The 23751-nt window shown below is 40.8% G+C and overlaps 1 protein-coding gene across 5 annotated transcripts in view; it reads right to left on the bottom strand.

Moving 5' to 3' along the window:
- Positions 1–23751, bottom strand: part of HIVEP3 (HIVEP zinc finger 3) — a 119983-nt gene that overhangs the window by 59501 nt on the left and 36731 nt on the right. The window contains exon 1 of one of the 5 annotated variants that reach the window (XM_056557317.1): positions 2863–3001. The exons of 3 other annotated variants lie outside the window; for them this stretch is intronic. The gene's annotated coding sequence lies outside the window, so the exon portion shown is untranslated. Of the gene's footprint in view, positions 1–2862; positions 3002–23751 lie in introns of those variants that run through there. One more of the 5 variants, XM_056557318.1, reaches the window with a different exon arrangement.

Here is a 23751-nt window from a genome sequence, read left to right as displayed (position 1 = left end):
CTGGAGCATAATGGGGGAGATTATCAGAAACTGGCTAAGTCTTATGTAGACTAGGCAGTCTAAGATTGTGCCAGATTTTTAACAGTAGGATACAGGATTAAATGGCCCAGTGGGTGTTTAACCCCTTAAGGACTCAGCCCATTTTGGCCTTAAGGACTCAGACAATTTAATTTTTACGTTTTCATTTTTTCCTCCTCGCCTTCTAAAAATCATAACTCTTTTATATTTTCATCCACAGACTAGTATGAGGGCTTGTTTTTTGCGCGACCAGTTGTCCTTTGTAATGACATCACTCATTATATCATAAAATGTATGGCGCAACCAAAAAACACAATTTTTGTGGGGAAATTAAAACGAAAAACGCAATTTTGCTAATTTTGGAAGGTTTTGTTTTCACGCCGTACAATTTATGGTAAAAATGACGTGTGTTCTTTATTCTGAGGGTCAATACGATTAAAATGATACCCATTATTACATACTTTTATATTATTGTTGCGCTTAAAAAAAATCACAAACTTTTTAACCAAATTAGTACGTTTATAATCCCTTTATTTTGATGACCTCTAACTTTTTTATTTTTCCGTATAAGTGGCGGTATGGGGGCTCATTTTTTGCGCCATGATCTGTACTTTTTTTTGATACCACATTTGCATATAAAAAACTTTTAATACATTTTTTATAATTTTTTTTTAAATAAAATGTATTAAAAAAGTAGGAATTTTGGACTTTTTTTAATTTTTTTTCGTTCACGCCGTTCACCGTACGGGATCATTAACATTTTATTTTAATAGTTCGGACACTTACGCACGCGGCGATACCAAATATGTCTCTAAAAAAATTTTTTTACGCTTTTTGGGGGTAAAATAGGAAAAAACGGACGTTTTACTTTTTTATTGGGGGAGGGGATTTTTCACTCTTTTTTAACTTTTACTTTTACATTTTTTTACATTTTTTTTTTACACTTGAATAGTCCCCATAGGGGACTATTCATAGCAATACCATGATTGCTAATACTGATCTGTTCTATGTATAGGACATAGAACAGATCAGTATTATCGGTCATCTTCTGCTCTGGTCTGCTCGATCACAGACCAGAGCAGGAGACGCCGGGAGCCGCACGGAGGAAGGAGAGGGGACCTCCGTGCGGCGTTATGAATGATCGGATCCCCGCAGCAGCGCTGCGGGCGATCCGATCGTTCATTTAAATGGCGAACTGCCGCAGATGCCGGGATCTGTATTGATCCCGGCACCTGAGGGGTTAATGGCGGACGCCCGCGAGATCGCTGGCGTCGGCCATTGCCGGCGGGTCCCTGGCTGCGATTAGCAGCCGGGATCAGCCGCGCATGACACGGGCATTGCTCCGATGCCCGCGGTTATGCTTAGGACGTAAATGTACGTCCTGGTGCGTTAAGTACCACCCCACCAGGACGTACATTTACGTCCTGCGTCCTTAAGGGGTTAAATGGGAAAAGCGCCATATTGTCAGATCCAATTTCAAACTCTGCTATAGGAGAGTATTGTATAAGGATATACTTTATTTTAAAATATATTCAAAATAAATTCAAAATACATTTAAAATACATATGATGCATTTCCAGTTTGCAACAGTCTCTTTCTAAGATCCTGCTTATATGTGCTTTTAAGAGAATACGTGCTTTTAAAATAAAGTATATCCTTATACAATACTCTCCTTTACAGGAGTTGTAAACGGGAGAAGCACCATAGGGTCAGATTCAATTGCTCAGAATTGATGGATAATATGGATAATAAAAATAAAACACCAGGAGGCAAGCATATATTTTCTTGCCATTGTTACTAAATTCTTAACAGTGACTCAGGCTATTTAATAATCTGGCGCATCTTAGGCTACTTTCACACTGCTGTTATGTCCCGGCAGTACACCGGCCATTCTAAAATGACGGGAGTATAGTGGGAGAAAAATTAGTGCATGCACCATCTATACTCCTCTAAAACAACAGACCCCTTTATAATTCAATGGGAATCAATGGGATCAGGCGGTGCCCGTTGTGACCCATCCTGATAACAGCTGTTAAAGGCCAAAAACAGCAGTGTGAAAGTAGCCTTACACTGTCCTATCTATAAGGTGGCTTGTCTGGCGTGTTGTAAACCATACCCCCTTTCCCTAAGACCCCCCCCCCTCAAAAATTTGACAAGTATGGCAAAAACAAGGGGAAATCCTTTTGAAAATGTGTTGAAATCGGACATAAATGACACCAAAAGAAGCAGGAAAACACCTTTGAAAATGTTTTGCTTGTTTCTGATTTTTTCAGCTGGCCCCCAGGCTTAGTAAAGGTTTATCTAGGCCTGCCTTATTTTTCTTTACAGTTTAATACCCTTTATTTTACATTTTAGGCTGTGTTTATACCAGCATGGGCTTTTCTTATGTTCTGCTCTGTCATTGGAGCAGACCAACGGAAAAAAAAAAAGATGCCGGTCCATTGGTATTTGGTGCTGGTGTATGACAAAATAGCACAGTATGGTAAGCTATTTTCTGGTATTTTTGACAGAACCTGGGACAGAAGCTAGAGCCTCCAATGTAGATGTAAACCCAGCCTTACCACCACATTTTGGCTCAAATAAAACATACACCAAAAAACTAAATTTAAAATCATGCAAAATTAATCTGAATGCACGCAAAACACAATTTCCACCTGTTGAAAAAAGTTACACCAAATGGCTCTGTATGAAAAAATAAATCTCCAACCCCCCTGACTCATCATTGTGAAATCTAACCATCAATTAAAGCAGTTGTCCCACCATTAAACTGTCAGTAAACTCCCCCCACACTAACCAGAAGTACTGGCTGGTAGTGCAGGGGACGCTGATCAATATGCTGCCTACCATGCCCGGATCTGCCATGCCGTTCACCCGTTATCTTCATTCTTCTGGATATGCAAATAAGCTGCAAACTGGCATGGGTGGGGTTACAAGGCTCCTTCTGGCACTCTGACATCAGCGCCGCTTGTCCGCAGCGCCGCACAGCTTATGAATATTCATCCTCTTATGAAGTCCAGTACAGAGTGCAGAGGGGAGGAACAGTCGGAGGGAGGGGATGAATATTCATAAGCGGGGCGGCGCTGCGGACAAGAGGCGCTGACATCAGAGTGCCAGAAGAAGCTTTGTAACCCCGCCTGTGGCAGTTAGCATCTCATTTGCATATCCAGAAGAATGAAAATAACAGGCGAATGGCGAGGCTGATCTGGGCATGGTAGGCAGCATATTGATCAGCGTCCCCCGCACTACCAGCCAGTACCTCTGGTTAGTGCGGGGGGAGTTTACTGATAGTTTTCCTTTAAGACTAATCTCCTATCCACAGGATAAGGACCAAGTGCATGACTGCAGGGGGTCTGATCACTGGGACCCTATTGAAATTAAGAATAGGGGTCCTGAAGATCGTGTCAAAATGAAATGATGGTCATGTGTGCACACTGCTGCAGCACAAATGGAGCTTTGGGACCCTTGTTCTCAAGATCATGGGAGATGGGTCACACCACATCATACACTTTTTTAACATGGGACAACCCCATGTTAAATGACTCCTTCACATAATGGGGAAGATTTACACAACACTGGCTTAAAAAATGCTGTAAGCCTCATTTCTAATGTGTTTTAGATACTCTTTGCACCCCACCAGATAGTTTTAAAAGCTGTCTGAAAAGGGGGCATGGCTAACAATAGCCATAAAATGCACCATATTAACAGCATGATTCATTGGCATAATATAATTCTGTAAGGTAAGCTAGGCAAGGATAAAAAAAAAAAAAAGTATCTAATATATGTAAAAAAAATGGGCATAATTGTAATACATTTAAGAGGGTTTTATGCCAGTCTAGTCCAGGTTTATGCTGTCTTAATGTAGTAATTTTGAGCTATGAAATATCTGAAAGGGACAGTAATTTTTAATAATATTGGATGAACAGAAAATTTGCAATCTTTATCAAAATAAAAGTACACATGTGCATAAATTTGGGCACCCCAACAGAAATACCCCATCAATATTTAGTTGAGCCTCCTTTAATAGAAATAACATCCTTTAGATGCTTTCTATAGCATGTAATGATTGTCTGGATTCTGGATGAAGGGATCTCAGACCATTCCTCCTTGCAGAACATCTCCAGTTCAGTTAGGTTTGGTTGTATGGACAGCCCGCTTTAAATGACACCACAGATTGTCAATGATATTTAGGTCTGGGGACTGGGATGGCCATTCCAGGACATTGGACTTGTTCCTCGGCATAAATGCAGAGTAGATTTTGAGCAGTGTTTTGGGTTATTGTCTTGTTAAAATATCCAGCCCCAGTGTAAATTCTACTTTGTGACTGATTCCTCCACATTATTCTCAAGAATCTGCTGATATTGAGTGAAATCCATGTGACCCTCAACTTTAACAAGACTATCAGTACCAGCACTGGTCACAAAGCCCCACAGCATGATGGAACTACCCCAAATTTTACTATTCTGTTTGTGGTGTGTGTGCAGAATACACTTCTTCCGCAACACTCTCCCAGCAGCTTCTCCTTATGCGCTCAATTGTTGAATGCTGCACTATCTGCAGCAAGATGATGTTGCAGGTCTTTGGAGGTGGTCTGCACACTCTATTTTACTTGGCCTGCCACTTCTGACCTTGACAAGAACTGTGCATGTGGTCTTCCATTTCCTCACTATGTTCCTCACAGTGGACACTGACAGCTTAAATCTCTGTGATAGCTTCTTGTAGTCATCCCCTAAATGTTGAACAATCTTTGATTTCAGGTCATTTGAGAGTTGTTTTGACGCCCCTATGTGTTTTGAGGCCCCTATGTTGCCACTTTTCAGAGTAGAGCAACAAGTTGCAACTAGCCACCTTAAAGGAAATCTGTCACCAGTGTCACCTGCATTAACCTGACGGTAGTGACAGGTAGTGCAGGTGAAACTGATGACAACTGTACTGTACCTTATCCCGTCCATGCAGGGGATCTCCAGTAATCTTCTCTGGTAAGCTTCAGCTCCGGCCTGGCTTGGGGCATGGGTGGAGCTTAGTGATGTCACCGCTGCTTTTCTCTAGCAGTGGGACCCAGCATAGGTGATGTTACTAAGCTCCGCCCGTGCCCCAAACCGGGCCGGAACTGAAGCTTAACGAAGAAGATTAGCAGAGATTCCTGGCACGGTAAGTAAGTACCGTTGTCATCAGTGTCACCTGCACTATCTGTCGGTACCGACAGGTTAGTGCAGGTGACACTGGTGACAGATATCCTTTAAATTACTTTTCTTATGATTGGATGTACCTATGAAGTTCAAGGCTTAAAGAGGTACTCCGGTGGAAAACTTTTTTTTTTTTTTTTTTTAAATCAACTGATGCCTGAAAGTTAAACAGATTTGTAAATTACTATTACAAAATAGTTATTTTCTTTCAGGATTTTTTTTCTGTCACAACTACAGTGCTCTCTGCAGGCACCTCTGTCAATGTCAGGAACTGTCCAGAGCAGGAGAAAATCCCCATAGCAAACATATGCTGCTCTGGACAGTTCCTAAAATGGACAGAGGCGTCAGCAGGGAGCACTGTGGTCATGACAAAAGAAATCCAAAAAGAAAAGAATTTCATCTATAGCTTACAGCCACAAATAAGTACTGGAAGGATTAAAACATTTTAATAGAACTAATTTAAATATCTGTTTAACTTTCTGGCACCAGCTGATTTAAAAAAAAAAAAAAAAAATTCCACCGAAGTAACCATTTAACCCCTTAAGGATGCAGGGCTTTTTCATTATTGCACTAATTCACCTTCTAAAAATCATAACGCTTCAATTTTCCACCTACAGACCCACATGAGGTCTTGTTTTTTGTGCCATCAATTTGGCTTTGTAATGACATCAATCATTTCATAACATAATCTACAGAAAAACCCCAAAAATTATTTGTGGGACAAAATTGAAAAAAAAAAAAAATGCCATTTTGTACCTGGGGGGGGGGGGGGGGGGTTAGACCGCCTCCGATTGTACATAGTGCACTTTCTGGTAAAAATTACACCTTATCTTTATTCAGTATGTCCATACAGTTATGACGATACCCAAATTATATGGGATTTATTTGGTTTACTTTTAAAAAAATTCTACACTTTTTGTACGAAAATTTGCATGTTTAAAAATTTCCTATTCTGACCCCTATAACTTTTTTATTTTTTCGTATATGGGGATTTGTAAGGGCTGATTTTTTGCACAGTGATCTGTAGTTTTTATCGGTACCATTTTTTTTTTTTTTTTTTATGGGACTTTTTGATCACTTTTTATAATTTTTTTTAGGGTATACAAAGTGGCCATAAAAAAAACGCAATTCTGGACTTTGGTATTTTTTTACGTATATGCCACTGACCATGTGAATTAATTAACATGATATTTTGATATTTCTAACATTTATGCATGTGGCGGTACCACATGTTTATGTTTATTTTTGTTGCCATTTTTTTTTAATGGGAAAAGGGGGGTGATTCAAACTTATATTAGAAAAAGGATTAAATCACATTTATTTATCTTTTTTTTTTACTATTTTTTAGTCCCCATGGGTGCCTATTACATGCAATCCTTAGATAGCTTACACTGTTCAGTGCTATGCCATAGCATTGATCAGCATTATCTGTGTTCCCCATCCTGCCTGCCATGGCTGACTGGAGCTTTGGATTATCGATCGGACTGCGAAGAGGCAGGTAAGGGACCTCCCTCCAACCTCTCAGCTGTTGTGACACCACATTTTCATTGCGGCGGTCCCGATCAGCCCACTGAGCAAGCAGAGATGACTTTTCTACAGTTTTAGATGCCGCAATCAACTTTGATTGTGGCATTTAAAGGGTTAATACCGGACATCAGCCCGATCGGTGATGTCCGGCATTAGCTGCGGATCCTGGTTGCTGACAGCAAATAGGACCCACCGATATGATGCGTGCTCAGCTCCTGAGCACACTTTATATAACGGGAGCAGGAAATAGATGTAAATATACTTCCATTGTCCTCAAAGGGTTAATGAGCCCGCTAAGCCAATTGTGTGTTCCAATAATCAGTGCTAGGGAGTTACAGGTATTCAAATCTACAAAATGACAAAGGGCCGAATTTTATGCACCTGTCTACTTTTGTTTTGATTCAGTTTGCAAATTATTTGTTCATCCAATAAATCACATTTCACAGCGGAAATATTAATGTATATTTCAGATATTTGACAGCTCAAAATTAAATTGCCGATGAAAACACCCAATTATCTATAAATGGAAACCATGGAAACTGTCAGGGGTGCCTAAACTTTTGCACCTTAGTGTTAAAACGATAAGGTACCTTTTTAAAAATGGTTCTTTGTTTGTTTCCACATATGGCTTCATGCAACAATAATGGTCAAAATGTTGCTGTTTTGTGTATACATATGATGAAAGAACGTAAATGGAACATTAAATAGTTACTATCATTTAAAAGAACTTTTGACATGTCATAGAGACACATCAAAAGTTTTGATCAGTCAGGATGTGGGTGCTGAGACCACCACCAGTCACCAATAACAAGCAGGGAAAAGTGCTCAACTAAAGGCTCCTTTCCCTATCTCTCTACGTGCTGCAGGATACAGGCTGCATAGATTTTTTTTCCATACAATCTGTCTAAGCGAGGAAAGAAAAGGGGAGAAAGGCACTCAACTGAGTGCTTCTCCACTCGTTCCACAAATTGGTGGGGGTCTCAGCATCCAGATAAAAACTTTGACGTCTTTATCACACTTTAAACGTTTTTTTTTTAATTGATAGTAACACTTTAAAGTGATCTTCCTATCTCCGTTTAACTTGGCTCCTGACCACCAAAAACAGCCAAAGTGGGTGAATTACGCAATATGCATAACTATCTTTGACTTTAATAAGTATTAAGCAAATGGCATAACACTGTGAGCTACAATGTTTATATAATTCCTGTAGTAACATGAACAGCATCATTTGCAGGGCTATGCATTTGTGCAACTCCCAATAAAGTCAATAGGAGTTACGGAAATTGTGTAACCCACCGGATTTGAACGCTTTCAGCTTCCTGACCACCTCTTGTGGCTGCAAAATGACTAGAGGGGTTGGGGAGCCCTCAATTTCAAGTTAGGTTGGGATCCCAGAGGTGTTACCCACATCTAGGGGACATTTATGGATTTTCCATTGAATATGCTATAAATGTCCCAGATTAGAATACATTTATAGACTGCTTTTAACACAATAGACTTAAATGTAACCACTGGCCAAAAGAGGGGGAAAAAAGCTGTTCAATGCACCTTTCTGATGACGAGTAGGCTACAATGACTCAAGAAGTAGCACACTAAGCTACAATAACATTTCTGAGGAGATGAGAAAGAAAATTTCTAAAATATATTACCAGTGGAAAAAATGTAACGTAACAAAAGTGGTAAACGTTCCCAGAAATGTCTGCCCTGGCAAAATTTCTTAAGAATATTTGACAACTCATCCAGGGAATCCAAGAAGAAGCAAGATAAACATAAAAAAATGCAGCCTCATTGGCCTCGCATAAGTCAGTATTTATTTGGGATTGACAGACGCAGCCACCAGCAGCCAACTTAAATGGCCTGCTTTAGGTGGTTTACACTTTGTTATTGCCTTCTGTTAGGGTATAAATGGCTCAGATTTACTAACAAAAAAATATTTGTTTTACTGTATACCATTGCATGGAATCGTGTAATCTACCATCCTATTCCATACTGTGAATAAAAGAAGGCTGACAATGCATACAAGTGTTCCACATGGTAAAAGAACAAAGCAGGTAAATGAAAAAGTACAGTCAAGAGTTTTCCTGTGTACCTGGGACTTTACAGTCTCTTGCCATGGGCTGTATTGGTAGTTTTTATGGTGTCTGTTTCGATACCACAGTCCACGGCAACATGTATACTCTAAATGAGAAATACGATGTCCGTTCTTTCCAGAGCATCCAGTTCATTGATAATGCAATTAGAATGATTCCACTTGGAAGAATAGGATGAGAACAATAATAAAATGGAGGCGCTGAACAGTTCTACCATATTGGACTAAAGTTTTAGATTCACATGGTTAGGTTCATTGGGTTTGGCCATTTAGTGCATATGTTTACCTGTTCTGAAAAACATGGAATGAGATCATGGGCGTTACTGTCAAGGGGGGATTTTGGGGGGGGGGACCTAGGAGCCTATTCTCTGCACAGTGCGGTGGATACAACATGATGGTATCTTATCTAATAAGTATTTTTATGTTTCATTTGTGACAAGGACTCTGTCACCCTTAATAATGTACTTGGAGCTCTAAGTCAGTCAGAATATTGAATGAAATACCTAAATACTGTGTAAATATTCATTTTGTGGGCAAAATGAATATTTATGAGAAGTATTGGCATGAATTCAGTTGAAGGCAGTTCTATCCTAATAAACACAACTGAAAAGCTTTGCTGTATCATTACAATGTAGATATGTCTAATCTTATGCCAGTCTGCACAGGCTAAACAAGCAGAGAGTACACCTTCAGTCAATAGCTTTTACCTTCAATATGTCCAGTAACAGGAATATTTCCCTCTACTACCAAGGAGAAAAGTGCTGCTATTTCTGGCCCTCAGATGGCCATGACCTGTGCTGGTTCACCTGCTGGCAGGATGGCGTCCGTCACTCCTTAGTGGGTGTTGCCTTGCTGTGTGCAGTCCTGGCTAAATTCAGAAGTAGCTCCTCTCAGCCACCTTCATTTTTCAGCCCAAGTGCACTCAGTGGCTGACTGTTTCTGGGGAAAGTGATTTAAGGACAAGCAGAAACCACCAGTAGAAATATCCAGAAACCTGTTATTAGTGACCGCACTGGCCTTAGCTGTGAATGGGACCACTTTACTGCACTGTGAACATGTCGGAGGTTTAGGGAGTATTTTTAGAAGGTTCCGCTTGGAAAAAAATAAAGCCCATGATGTTTGGGATATTTAAAGGATCCAAATGTTCAATGTTCCCTGTTAGGACAAGTGAAACATATTTCATTGGTACACGAGCATCTGGAAGGTACACTACAGATTTAATACAGGATGAAGCACCCTCAATGCAGTCAGCAAGGATCACGCATATGTTAGTTAAAGGGGTTTCCCAACACCTATGCATGAGTTCTAACTTGCTGCAAATGTTAAAATCATATATCATACTTTGGCATTAGGTTCTGTGCCCCTTCCTGTTGTCACAGCAGGCAATGACAATGACAATCGGAAGTGCTGGGGCTGTCAAGGGTCCAGGGTTATCAATATTATGATGTTGTTTATTTAAATAGATAAATAGTTATTTATTATTATTATTATTTTTAGAGATTTTTAACACACAGGTCGCAGTAGAAGTAAATTGATATCTCACAAGAAAACAACATTAAAGTCGTCCCCCCCCCCAGTGGACTCAGTTTTCCATTATAAACTCACTTTTAGTGAGTCACAGGTAGGATGTCACAGAGCGTATTTAAAGTATGCTTCTTTTATTGGAACTCTACACTATACAGGTAATTTTACAACTGTAAGCCTTGTGCTGATGCTAATCTTGCAGCGATATGTTAATTTAAGGGCTCATTCACACTACAGAATCTCTGCCCAGAGATAATCTGACCGGAGTTTCCATCCGTAGCGGGTGTCGGTAAAACAAGTCGGCACTAGGACCACTCAGAAATTCAGCTTCTCGATAGATGGCAATGCATTTCAGTGCAGAATTATTCTTTTGGTGGAATCAATGGTTTAGGAATTCCACAAGGATTCTTCCATAGTGTGAATGGAGCAGCAGTGGAATTCCAGAGCAGTATAAAGCTTGGAAAATATGCAGTGTGAATGAGCCCTACAAGATCAATGTACTAACTAAGCACCTTTTCTTATATCTAAGGGCAATAAGGCTGAGGATACACACTGATGTTGGACGTGTGACCAGAAACTGTTGGGCTGTACTGTATGGATTACACTGCATCACACCTAAGGTAAGTAAATGGAGTTGCACCACATCCCAAAAGCAGCAACTGTGACGAAGTCGCAAGAATTCCATGTCTTATTACAGCTAAGTTAGCCATTCACAAGCTGTGAAAATAATCTAGTGGAGACTTTTGACTTTCCCTGTATAGTATGAGGGTACATTATACTTAAAGGAGATATTTTCGGTCAAAAGTGGTAAAAATAAAAACTTTAATTTATTTATATATGTTCATATGTTCACTATGATTCCACAAGGCACATATTTTTTCAGAATTGGACCCCCATAGACCCCATTAAGAACCTTTACAAATCTAGGCACTTCCTGGTTTGTGCACGGAGCTGAGAGCTGCAGAAAACTACAATGACCATCACCCCCTGCGCTTGATTCCTATATGAGCTGCTTGGTAGGAGCTGCCTTCAGAAAGCTGAGCACGTCACATGGTTAGAAAAGCAGTGAAAATAGATGAGGAAGGTGAGTGCGGCCTCAACCAATCAGGGCCAATCACACGCTAAAGTGCTTTTGGCTCTCTGACTGCTAGTGACATATCGTCTGCACCCAGCAAAGTGGAGACGACAATCCTCATGTGTGCTAAGAACTATTGGACTTCCTGCCTGGAAGAAAAGCTAACAGAAAGATTACACCTGTACATTACAAAGTTATATAACTTTAACATATGCAGCTATATAAAAGGTAATTGAATTTGGCTGGAGTGCTTCTTTAAAGTATAAACGTTCAACTAGGAAGCTGATTGTCGGTGGACACACAAGCTCAGTCACTCTTCTCATAGTCAAGTCTCAACATAGTGATACTCTGTTCACTGCAGAACACCCCAGAAAAAAATGTTTTTTTGATCTGTCTGCAGGGAAAAGTAAAACTACTTACTACTCCTACAGCATGTTCGAGTACAAATATATTTACAATACAATATTTACACGATGAAAAGTGTTTTTGTCTTTTATAAAAACTTTGGCATGTCACAGAGACATGGCACAATTTTTGCTCGGATGGGGTTGAGAATCCCACGATCATTAGAATGATTGGCTGTTTGTGACCTCTGTCATGCAGCCCCATTATAAGTCTATGGTGCCATCCTGTTGAATGTAGTCACGTACACTAAATGGACACTGTCAGAATCAAAAACATTTCATATAACGTACATCTTGGCAAATATACTTTATAAAAATCTCCTTTATATAGAAATCATGGCTCATTAAAAAGACCACTAGGGGTCTCCATTCCATCCAGAATGTGTCCTGTCCAGCTGCAGTATTATCTTGTCCCAGCTTAAGCAGAAGCTGGGACAAAATCCAGGAAGTGAGGGTGGTACTAGCACTTCTCTGTACTCAGTCCTGTCCTGTCTATCACACTCCTGTTTGAAAATAGAAAGAATGGGGTTACCAAGCAGTCTGCAGTGATTGGATAAAGAGACTTAGCACAGCATACTCAGGGACGAAGTGAATGCATAGTAAGTGAGGGAGGACTCAGTGCTAGCCTCGGACATGCTCCTTTCTAAGCAGTGGATGTCAGAATGAGTGAGCAGCAGTACAAAGGTATTTGTGAGCCAAATACAGAACCTAGACACAAAAAGATATGTAAAGAATCTGCATGACCTAGTAAACAATTTGATATATAAATGCATCCTTTTTTTCTGTGCTATGACAGGTACGTTTTAAATGGGCACTCATGAAAAAAATATTTGCTATTGCACTCCTTATGGTAAATAAAAAATCTTTCTAATGTACTTTCTTTAAACAAAATGAAGTTTTCTATGTTTTATTTGTGTTTAAAAAAGCTGCCACTAGGTGTCTCCCTAGTTGTCCAGATCACATTTCCCCCCCATCTTTTGCACAGACTTTGGACTCCTGCTAGCCTAGCAGAAGTCCAAAAACAGGGAATGCTTTTCATAGCTCATCTCACACACTGAACTGCTCTGGTCTATGTGTAGCAGAGTGAAGGAGGAAGTTCTCCCCTGTATGGCTTCAGATGATGTCACAGCCTGCTAGGTAACGCCCCTTTCCAGTCTGTGAATCTGACTGAGACTGAGCAGAAAATACAGGGCAACATCAAGGTCGAAAACTAAAAAATTATAAAAAATAAAAGCCGGGGGTGGTTTATCATGATGGGGACTTATAAAACTGGGAGGATTATAACATTTAACAAGATCATGAAAGGTACTTGTCATAACCGTGGGTGGACAGGGAGAGTGAGCCCTAAGCTGTCCCTAGAAACACTCTCCCTGCCTACTTGCCCATCCACAATAAACGGGTGGATATAGCGTACTAACATACAGTTCAGAAATCGGAATCAAGATAAACAGCAGATATGAATAAATGAACAAGACTAGATATATAGTAAGCATACAGCAAAAAAAAAAAAAAAAAAAAAAAAAAAAAAGAAACAGGAGATGCAGGGGATGAACAGATGAACTGAATGTAAAACACTAAACAGGTCAGGAAACATAGAACACTGTTCACACTGGACACTGAACAAAGAACAAACAAGACACCAAACTCCAAAACATGGAGGAATACAGGTCAGGACTCTAAACAAGAATAATACTAAATACTGAGCACAGTTACAAGCACAAAACTAACAGGATGAACACACACTAAGGTATGACAAGGTACTAAAAACTGACAGATGTACTTACATTGGTATTCCAGGAAAAAAACTTTTTTTTATATATATCAACTGGCTCCAGAAAGTTAAACAGATTTGTAAATTACTTCTATTAAAAAATCGTAATCCTTTCAGTACTAATGAGCTTCTGAAGTTAAGGTTGTTCTTTTCTGTCTAAATCCTCTCTATTGACACCTGTCTCGGGAAATGCCCAGTTTAGAAGAGGTTTGCTATGGGGATTTGCTTCTAAACTGGGCGGTTCCCGAGACAGGTGTCATCAGAGAGGACTTAGACAGAAAAGAACAACCTTAACTTCAGAAGCTCATAAGTACTGAAAGGATTAAGATTTTTTAATAACCGGAAGATGCGTGGATAATGTGAAACGGTGCTGTTGTTCCTGACAGCCGCTCCTAGACTCCTTGCCCGGAGCAGCTCCCCCTCTCTACACTCGGGTGTCTTTTGATATTTGCTTTTTATGGAACCTGCAAGTTCTCAATTAAGCGAACACGTCTGATTGGCATGGTGAGTGCGGACAATATTTCTTTCTTTGCACCATATAATTTACAAATCTGTTTAACTTTCTGGAGCCAGTTGATATATAAAAAAAAGTTTTTTCCTGGAATACCCCTTTAAAACCAAGCAGACTAAAATCTATATTAAAGTTAAACAGATTTGTAAATTACTTCTATTAAAAAATCTTAATCCTTTCAGTACTTTTTAGGGGCTGTATACTACAGAGGAAATGCTTTTCTTTTAGGATTTCTCTTCTGTCACGACCACAGTTCTCTCTGCTGACCTCTGCTGTCCATTTTAGGAACTGTCCAGAGCAGGAGAAAATCCCCATAGCAAACATATGCTGCTCTGGACTGTTCCTAAAATGGACAGCAGAGGTCAGCAGAGAGAACTGTGGTCATGACAGAAGAGGAATCCAAAAAGAAAAGCATTTCCTCTGTAGTATACAGACCCTAAAAAGTACTGGAAGGATTACATTTTTGTTAATAGAAGAAGTGATTTACAAATCTGGTCAACTTTCTGGCACCAGTTGATTAAAAAAAAGTTTTCCACGGGAGTACCCCTTTAACACCAACCCTAGGAAGAATTAGCACATAACCTGTTCACACATTAAAACAAAGTCTGAACAGGGCCTAAAACGGAAAAATGCAAAAACGGACATTACAGTACTCTTTGGGGGAGATTTATCAAAACCTGTCCAGATTTAAAGTTGCCCAGTTGCCCATAGCAACCAATCAGCTGGCTTCTTTCATTTTTTAACAAGGCCTCTGCAAAATGAAAGAAGCTATCTGATTGGTTGCGATGGGCAACTTTTCCTTTGCAGAGGTTTTGATAAATCTCCCCTTTAACTTCATATTTTGAGTAACACCTTCAGTAACTACAGTGGATAGGAATTGCTTTGGCATATTCTTTTATGGAAGAATCATATTTATAATTCAAAATGGGTTGTTCCACAAACAATATTCAGCTTCCTGGTTTTCTATTGATTCGCTCTTAGAACCGCCTCTTAAGGTGTCAATTGCTGGTGGTCATAGTCAATCAGTAACACTACAGCGGTTGTGTTTTTAGACTGTGTTCACATCTACATGTCTCCCAAATTCAATATTTGCCAGGAAAAAAAAAATTTGATGGACACCATGACAGAAAGATGTAACTTATGGTTATGTTGTCACTGTTTTAGATACCTAGTTGGTAAAGGTCGTGATGACCAAAACGTTTTTATGGGTAGCATTAACTTTTGAGGAATTTTTGCTTTTGAAAGGATTGTTGTTTCAGTGTCCTCCAATAAGATAAGAACAACAATATTGCAGAGCCTCAGAGATTAAGCTACGATAATATATGCAAAAACAAAAATAAAAACACAAAAGAATAACTTGTGGTTTGCTGTTGGCTTTTAGGATTACGGTTAAGGCCTAACCAGCCCTACACATAGCACTCTTCCAATAATGTGCAGGGTTATTTATTTTGACCATGACAAAACACACTAAGTAAGGGGTTTGTCAGGTGCCATTTGTGTCCATCGTGTAAGGGATTTTGCAATTTATCATTTTTGTAAATGATAATGTTTTCTTTTTCTATTCCAATAGGAGAATAGAAAACTAAAATTGAAAACAGAAAAACAGAGAGGAGCATATACCCTTAACCTGCAAGTATTTTTCGTTTTTGCACTTTAGTTTTTTCCTCCTCGCCCTCTAATAGCCATTGCGTTTTCAATTTTCCACCTACAGACCCATATGAGGCTTGTTTTTTGCGCTACCAATGTACTTTGTAATAACATTTTACCACAAAATCTACGGTGAAAGGAAAAAGAAAATTATTTGTGGGAAAAAAAAAAATTTTCATTTTGCAACTTCTGGGGTCTTGTTTCTAACCAGTGCACTTTTATGACAGACGGAAGACGGGTAAGTGCGCTCCGTCTGTCCTCTCCACTGATAGGGGCCATGTAATTTCATCGCAGTGGTGTTGATCCGCTTCATGAGCTAACCTGCATTGATTTTTATCGCATTTGGTTTCCTTGATCCACTTTGCAGCATCTAAAGGGTTAATGCTTGACATCGGCATGATCAACGATAGCAGCCGGGGCCCACTGAGCATGAAGTTCCTGGAGCAGGAGCGTGTTCTTAGAGTAAATTTAGGGGTCACTGCTACTGAGTGGGTAGGTCCTTCAGGGTGGGACGGCAATGGAAGCTGGAAAAAGTTGAGAGGACAGTGGACCAGGGACTGTCTGAACAGCAGCCTTGGGGGGATCAGAGAGCAGCAGGTGAGTACTGGTTATTTGTTTATTTTGGCATCACCCAGGAGCAAAAAAATTTTATTAAATAAAAAAACGGTCATCCCCAGAACACCGGTTTAGTAGAGTCTTAATGTATTTTCAGTAGGTAAAGATTACTTGTGGTATTTAAAAAAAAAAAAAAAGGCAAGTGGAATACAGCCTAAAACACATCTGCATAAAATCCAAGGCATCTTCATATTTTCGTACTGGATGAATGTATAAAATGAAGGATTGCTTTGTTGTCCAGAAATTCTGCTTGTGTCTTCTAAACACATCAGCTGTGCCACAGAAGCCTTCAGACGTGTATATTTTAGGCTTGCATTGTAAGCCTTGCGGTAAAGCCAGCCTGTGCCCCACAGGGAATAGTTAATGGCAGCACGAGAAGGGTGTTTACAAACAGAAAATGCTCTCTGCATCACAGCTAAGCATGTTGGCGCTGGACCTACTCCAACAGTCGTATAGGTGGGGGATTAAGTGCATTATCCAGAGGGAGAGCAGCTTCTTATTGCTAGAGGTCAGGGATATCATAAGCGATAAGCCTGTCTGGCCAGGGAAAAGCGGGAGATGCACCCAAGAGGAAGCAAGAATCCAGATACAAAATATGATCAGATAGACAGACAGATATACTATTAGAAGAACTAGTATCAATATAAATCCCCCAAAAGACTACTCTAGAATAGAGAGATGAAGAATAGATTGCTGTATCTTCAGACAGGCATTGAACAAAGACTCTCGTACTCATGCTGACTTCACAGCGGGATGGCGCAGGGAACAGACAACACCAGCCAAACCTCTTCGCATTAATATGTGATGTGACAGGACCAGACAATGTACATGTATGAGGAGGTGACAAATCCTATCAATATCTCAGCTTGTGTGTCTGTAAATATATGTACATAGACACACACTGTATTTATACTGACGCGTGTGTATAGACACGCGCACCGTTGTGTGGATGCATGTTAAAAAAAATAAAAAAAGTGTTTTTTTTCCCCTGCTGGTCTTTTTTAACTCACTGCTTGCTGAAAGGTTGTCTGAGGACAACCCTGGGTACGAGTGGCTGCTGCCTTCTTAATGAGATGCAGTTCTCCCTGAGAGGTAGAGAAGATGCTAAATTGGAGAATCATTGTCATGTCTCCATAGCAACAGTGTCACGGAACTGATACTGCATCCTGTTGTCATAGCAACAGAATCCCACTTAACCCTTTGCTTTTAAAACACAAAGCAGGCTTGTAGATAGAGATTAATAACAAGCTCCGATTACATCGATGGTCAAAGATGAGAATATTGCGGATCAATAATAATCCCTGGATCATTTCAGGCGCTTGTTATTTCATTTGAGACTGTTTAAGTAAACCCCTCTCTCCGCCAATCTCTTGTAAGGTGAGGCTGCCACACATATTGGCACGAAGGAATTTTATGCATTTATGACATACACAAACAGCATTGACTTAAAAGTCCCTAACAGAGCCAGCGGTGAACATCTGGGGGCAGCTTCACGCAACCACAGATGTGATGGGGCTAAATTTATATACAGAGAGGGCAAGCTATATATAGACAAAGAAAACTAGAACATCCTTAAAATAGGTATGATTCATGTGTTTTCAACCTTGCTTCCCCTTTTACCAATGTTTGGGGTTTATAGGTAGCTGAAGGAAATGAAGGCTTTATTTAGACTTTAGAGAAATGAGTAATGTGAAACGTTACAGAGCCTGTTGGCACCATCCACACCTGTACTGCGACATGTAAACCTCAAAAGACTTTCACAAACCAGTACTAAGAATACATTCAAGTATTCTAAAAAAAGCAAAGCACAGAATTACTAGAGGAAATGCTTAAACCTCTCTGAGGAACATACAATGAGATTTATAGACCACTGGAATCACAATAGACAGTCCTCCTCTGCACACTGTTTAGGGACTGCCTACTATGTCTACCGAGCAATATGACTACCGTATTTTTCACTGTATAAGACGCACTTTTTCTTCCCCAAAACTGGGGGGGAAAAGTTGGTGCGTCTTATACGGCGAATACACACCTACGGCCGGGACCCGCGACTAATACAGGACATCACCGATCGCGGTGATGCCCTGTATTAACCCTTCAGACGCAGCAATCGAAGGTGACTGCCGCGTCTGAAACGAAAGTGACACTAACCTGGCTGCTCAGTCGGGCTGTTCGGGACCGCTACGGTGAAATCGCGGCGTCCCGAACAGCTTACAGGACACCGGGAGGGACCTTACTTGCCTCCTCGGTGTCTGCTCCGGGCCGGGATCCCTTGCATGGCCGGCGCTCTCCTTCGACGCCATCACGTCATCGCGAACGCCGTCCCGTCATCCAATAGGAGCGGCGCGCGTATAGACGGGATGACGGCGACTTAGAGCATGGATCCCGGGGAAGAAGACGTCCGGAGCGTCGGGGACATCACGGGGACGCGGCGACAGCGATGGAGGGACATCCAGGGCAGCGGTGATGAATCCGGAGCAGCGGGGACACGTGAGTATTACCTCCTACCAGTGGTCTTCAACCTGCGGACCTCCAGATGTTGCAAAACTACAACTCCCAGCATGCCAGGACAGCCAACGGCTGTCCGGGCATGCTGGGAGTTGTAGTTTTGCAACATCTGGAGGTCCGCAGGTTGAAGATCACTGTTGGGTTCAGAATCTTTTTTTTTTCTAGATTTTGCACCTTTAAAATTGGGTGCGTCTTATATGCCGTTGCGTCCTATAGGGCGAAAAATACGGTAATACACAAGCTGGCCACTTTATTAGGTACACCTAGCTAGTAAGGGGATGGACCCCCCTGCCTTTAGTCTTTATGGCATACTTTCTACAGGGGGCCATTCCTCAGAGATTTTAGTCCATATGGACACGATGACATCACGCTACAGATTTGTTGACGCCACATGATGTAAGTTCCACCACATCCCAGCGGTGATCTATTGGATTGAGATCTGGTGACTGTGGAGGCCATTGGAGTACAGTGATCTCATTGTGATGTCCAGGAAACCAGTTTGAGATGATGTGAATTTTACCACATGGTGCATTATCCTGCTGGCAATGCAAACATGGGTATACTATGGTCATAACAGGATAGATATGCTCAGCAACAATACTCTGTTGCATTTAAACGATGCTCTTTGGTATTTATGGGGTACTCCGCTGCTCAGCGTTAGGAACAAACTGTTCCTCACGCTGGAGTCGGTGCCGGGAGTTCGTGACGTCATAGCCCCGGCCCCTCATAACATCACGCCCCGCCCCCTCAATGCAAGTCTACAGCCCTCACGCCCCCTCCCATAGACTTGCATTGAGGGGGCAGGGCATGGCGTCATGAGGGATCGGGGCTATGGCGTCATGAGGGGTCGGGGCTATGGCGTCACAAGCTCCCAGCTCCAGCGTTCGGAAGTTTGTTCCAAACGCTGAGAGGCGGAGTACCCCTTTAAGGAGCCCAAAGTGGCCCATTAAAATGCCTCCCGCACCATTACACCAACTGTTGAACTGTTGATACAAGGCAGGATGGCTCCATGTTTTTATGTGACCCTGCAAGCTGATTGTCACAGCTGGAATCGAGACTCCTCAGACCAGGCAACATTTTTCTAGTCTTCCATTGTCCAATTTTGGTGAGCCTGTGTGAATTGCAGCCTCAGTTTCCTCAGTTTAGCTGGCAGGAGCGCCCCCTGGTGTGGTCTTCTGCTGCTGTACACCATTTGGTTTCAGGTTCGATGTGTTGTGCGTTCAGAAATGGTATTCTGCTACCTTGCTGGTAATAAGTGGCTATTGGGTCACTGTTTTGCCTTTTTTGTCATTTCAAGCCAGTCTTCCCATTCTCCTCTGACCTTACATCAAAAAGACATTTTCATCCACACAACTGTTGCTATTTTCTCTTTTTCAGACCATTCTCTGTGAATCCCAAAAAATGGGTATATGCAAATGTATTAAGATTGTTATAAAATAATAGGAAGGTATCGAATGTAATGCCTTCATTAATATGTGATGGTCAGTAAAGGCTTACATAGAAATTCATGTCTCTATTAAAGGGAACCTGCCATCCCATTCATGCTGCCTTAGGCTAAGTTTCTACTTGTTTTTTTGGGGGGAAAAATGCCAAGAAATACGCCAATTCTGCCGCATGGCGTTTTTTCGGCCAAAAAACACTGAGGCCAGATGTTAGCTGTAAATCAATGAGAAATCGCTAAATTATTCTTCAACTTGGTGTTTTTCAGTTTGGTGTTTTTTCATTAATTTTTTTGCCGTTTTTCAGCTCCTTGGTGGTTTTGCTAAATCGCAGCATGTTGAGCCACTGGCGTTTTTTCCCTGATATTGTGGCGTTTTTCTCCCATAGAAGTCTATGGGAGTAAAAAAAACGCCAAGAAAAACGCCATGTGGGTTTTAACTTTGGTGATTTTTCAAACGTTTTTTATTCTCTTTTGGAGGTCAAAAAAGTGATGGCGATACCTTTTTAATAAAATTTTGTAGGGTACCATTAAAAAATAATTAAAAAGATACAGTAGTTATGGAAAAAATTGTATTTAACCAAATTTATCTTTTTTTATAACAACATTTTTATTAATTTTTGAACAGGGATCATTTTATGTGGGCGGGCAGGGTACAAAAAATATAGCCGACAATAATAATAATAAAAATGTAGTGTGTGTGTGTTTTTCACTTTTTATTCTTTATTTTTTAGGTAGTACTACTACTCCCAGCATGGAACACACTGTTCCATAATGGAAGTACTAGTACCTGTACTAACTGACAGATCGCCCGGGTTCCGTTGCGATCCTTCTGTATAATTTATAGATGTGGCCGGCCGCTCTTCTATGGTCCCCTGCACTGACGTATATATACACCTATTCATATTTCACGCAGAGAGCTGTGATTGGTCAGATGGTTCCAGCCAATCACAACTATGTGGGAAATATGATGATAGGTGTATATATACGGCAGTGCAGGGGACCATAGCAGAGCGTCTGGCCGTCCGCATCTATACATTATACCAGGAGGATCACAGCGAGTGTCAGTGTACTACTGCTCCCAACATGGAACAGAGCGTGCTCCATGATGGGAGTAGTAGTATCTGCAGTTAAGGACAGATCACAGCGGGTGTCACTCCTGAAATCCGTGGTGATTGTGCCATCTATTGCAGAGATGTGGAGCGGCTCTATACAGCGCTCACATTTCTGCACTGTACTCTGACCAGTGATGTGAATAGATCACCACTCATTCATATTTCCCTCTGAGAGCTGTGATTGGCTGCAACCATCCGGCCAATCTCCACTCTGGGCGGAAAATATGAATGAGTGATTTTCTATTCACATCACTGGCCGGAGTACAGTGCAGAGATGTGAGCGCTGTATAGAGCCGCTCCGCATCTCTGCTATATTATGGACGATCGTATCAGGCGATATGGCTATTATTACAGGTACTACTACTCCCATCATTGAACAGTGTGTTCCATGCTAGGAGTAGTAGTACCACCTAAAAAATTATAAAATTATAATTATAAAAAATTATAAATAAATGAATAAAAAATTATAAATAAATGAATAAATAAAAACGCCAAAGGGACCAAAAATTCAATTTCTACACAAATGAAAAAACCCCAGGAAAAACGCCAGGCGCAGGAAATTGCACTGGTGTTTTTTCAGGCGTTTTTTCTTGCGTTTTTTTCAAATCAAAAAACGCAGGACAAAAAACTAAGTAGAAACTTAGCCTAAACCATGAGTCATCCGGTCGGTCCCCAGCTGCTTCTTCCTACCCCTCCAGCCTTGATTCCTAGATCTATCCCTGTTTTGCTATAAGGAAATATCTATCAAGCAAGGCAGGTGGGGTGGGAATTGAGATTCAGGCAGTATAAGGCTGTATAAGTATAAGTTTTTAGTGGGAATTTTTTTGCCATCTTGCCCCCCCTGTGGCCAGATGTTAGCAGAGAGTTGATAGGAAAACGCAAAACACCAAAACCACTTCGCGTTTTTGGGTTTGGCAGCTTTTCCCTGACCCTGGCATTTTGTGCGAATTGGCAGTTTTGTCAAACCGCAGCAATGCAGAGACTATGGCGTGTTTTTTTTTTTAAGCAAAAACGCCATAGTTTCAGCATCCAAGGGAAGTAGTGATTCATAGCCCAAGACTGACAAAGCAGCTCAGAAAACCTCAAAATCATGAAAAGTCCCCACAATTTGATGATGTCATGTGCACAGTTTGGTGCAAATTATCCCATCATAAACTAGCCAAGTACAGTAACCAAAAAGTAGACTGAATGTCTGACAGAATGTGATAGCAAAACCATATTACGATAATCTTAGGAAATCGGGGCCAATGTGTGAAACTCAATAGTTGCTCATAGCAACCAATCAGAGCTTAGGCTTCAGTTTACCAAAGCAATTAAAGGGTTTATTCAGAAATAGAAATGGAACTTTAAAAAACAGCACCATAACAATCCTCAAGTTGTGTGGTATGACAACTTCTAAGAAAAATAACCCAATATTGCAGTTAGGGGCCAAGGCAGAAGAAGGAAGAAGCCCGGGGTAAAAAAGAACCTATATAGTCAACCCCAAAATAAAACTTTTATTGGATATTTGATAAAACAACCCCAAAGTGAAAGTTAAAAACGGACCCGTGGACAGGGCTATAATTGGTCAGTATGAGACACAGAGATCAATTCTCTGTAATAACAGTATGTGCACCACAAAAACAAGCCCCTGTCTGTGTGTCTGAATAAAACACATACACCGTGCCAACCTCTACGTTTCGCAGTTACAACAGCGTTCAAGAGGTGTATAGTGGCCGTTACAACAGCGAAACATGTAGAGGTTGGCACACACAGACAGGGGCTTGTTTTTGCGGTGCACATACTGTTATTACAGAGAGTTGACGTCTGTGTCTCATACTGACCGTTTATAGCCCTGTCCTTTTACTTGGGGGTTCTTTTATCAAATATCCAATAAAAGTTATATTTTAGGGTTGACTATATAGGTTTTTTTTTTACCCCAGGCTTCGGCCCTGGGGTTTGGACATATTGTGGCATGACAACTTCAATTCAATAGAATAGAGCTGCAATACCACACACAACCTAAGGATAGGTGTGGTGCTGTTTTTTTAAAAGAAATCAGCTCTGTTTTTCTAATCCTGTAAATAAAAGCTAAACTCTGATTGGCTATTATGGGCATCTAAAACCATTTTTCTTTTGCACCTAAAACTGTTTTTCTTTTACCTCATTTTTATTCACTTTTCCCCCAATGTTTCTGCCATACACCAGTCACCAAAAGCTGCTACTATTATGTTGTGTAACTCAGAACTGTGCAATATAAGTCAACAAAAATTGACACTGGCTCGCAACGGTAGAACGGAACTATTGACTAATATGCTGGACGAACACAATAAAAACGTAGACAAAA

The sequence above is a fragment of the Hyla sarda genome, chromosome 2, assembly GCF_029499605.1.
Source record: "Hyla sarda isolate aHylSar1 chromosome 2, aHylSar1.hap1, whole genome shotgun sequence".
Classification (NCBI taxonomy): domain Eukaryota; kingdom Metazoa; phylum Chordata; class Amphibia; order Anura; family Hylidae; genus Hyla; species Hyla sarda.
The sequence above is the reverse complement of the archived record's forward strand: the minus strand, read 5'-3'. Positions and strand labels throughout refer to the sequence as shown.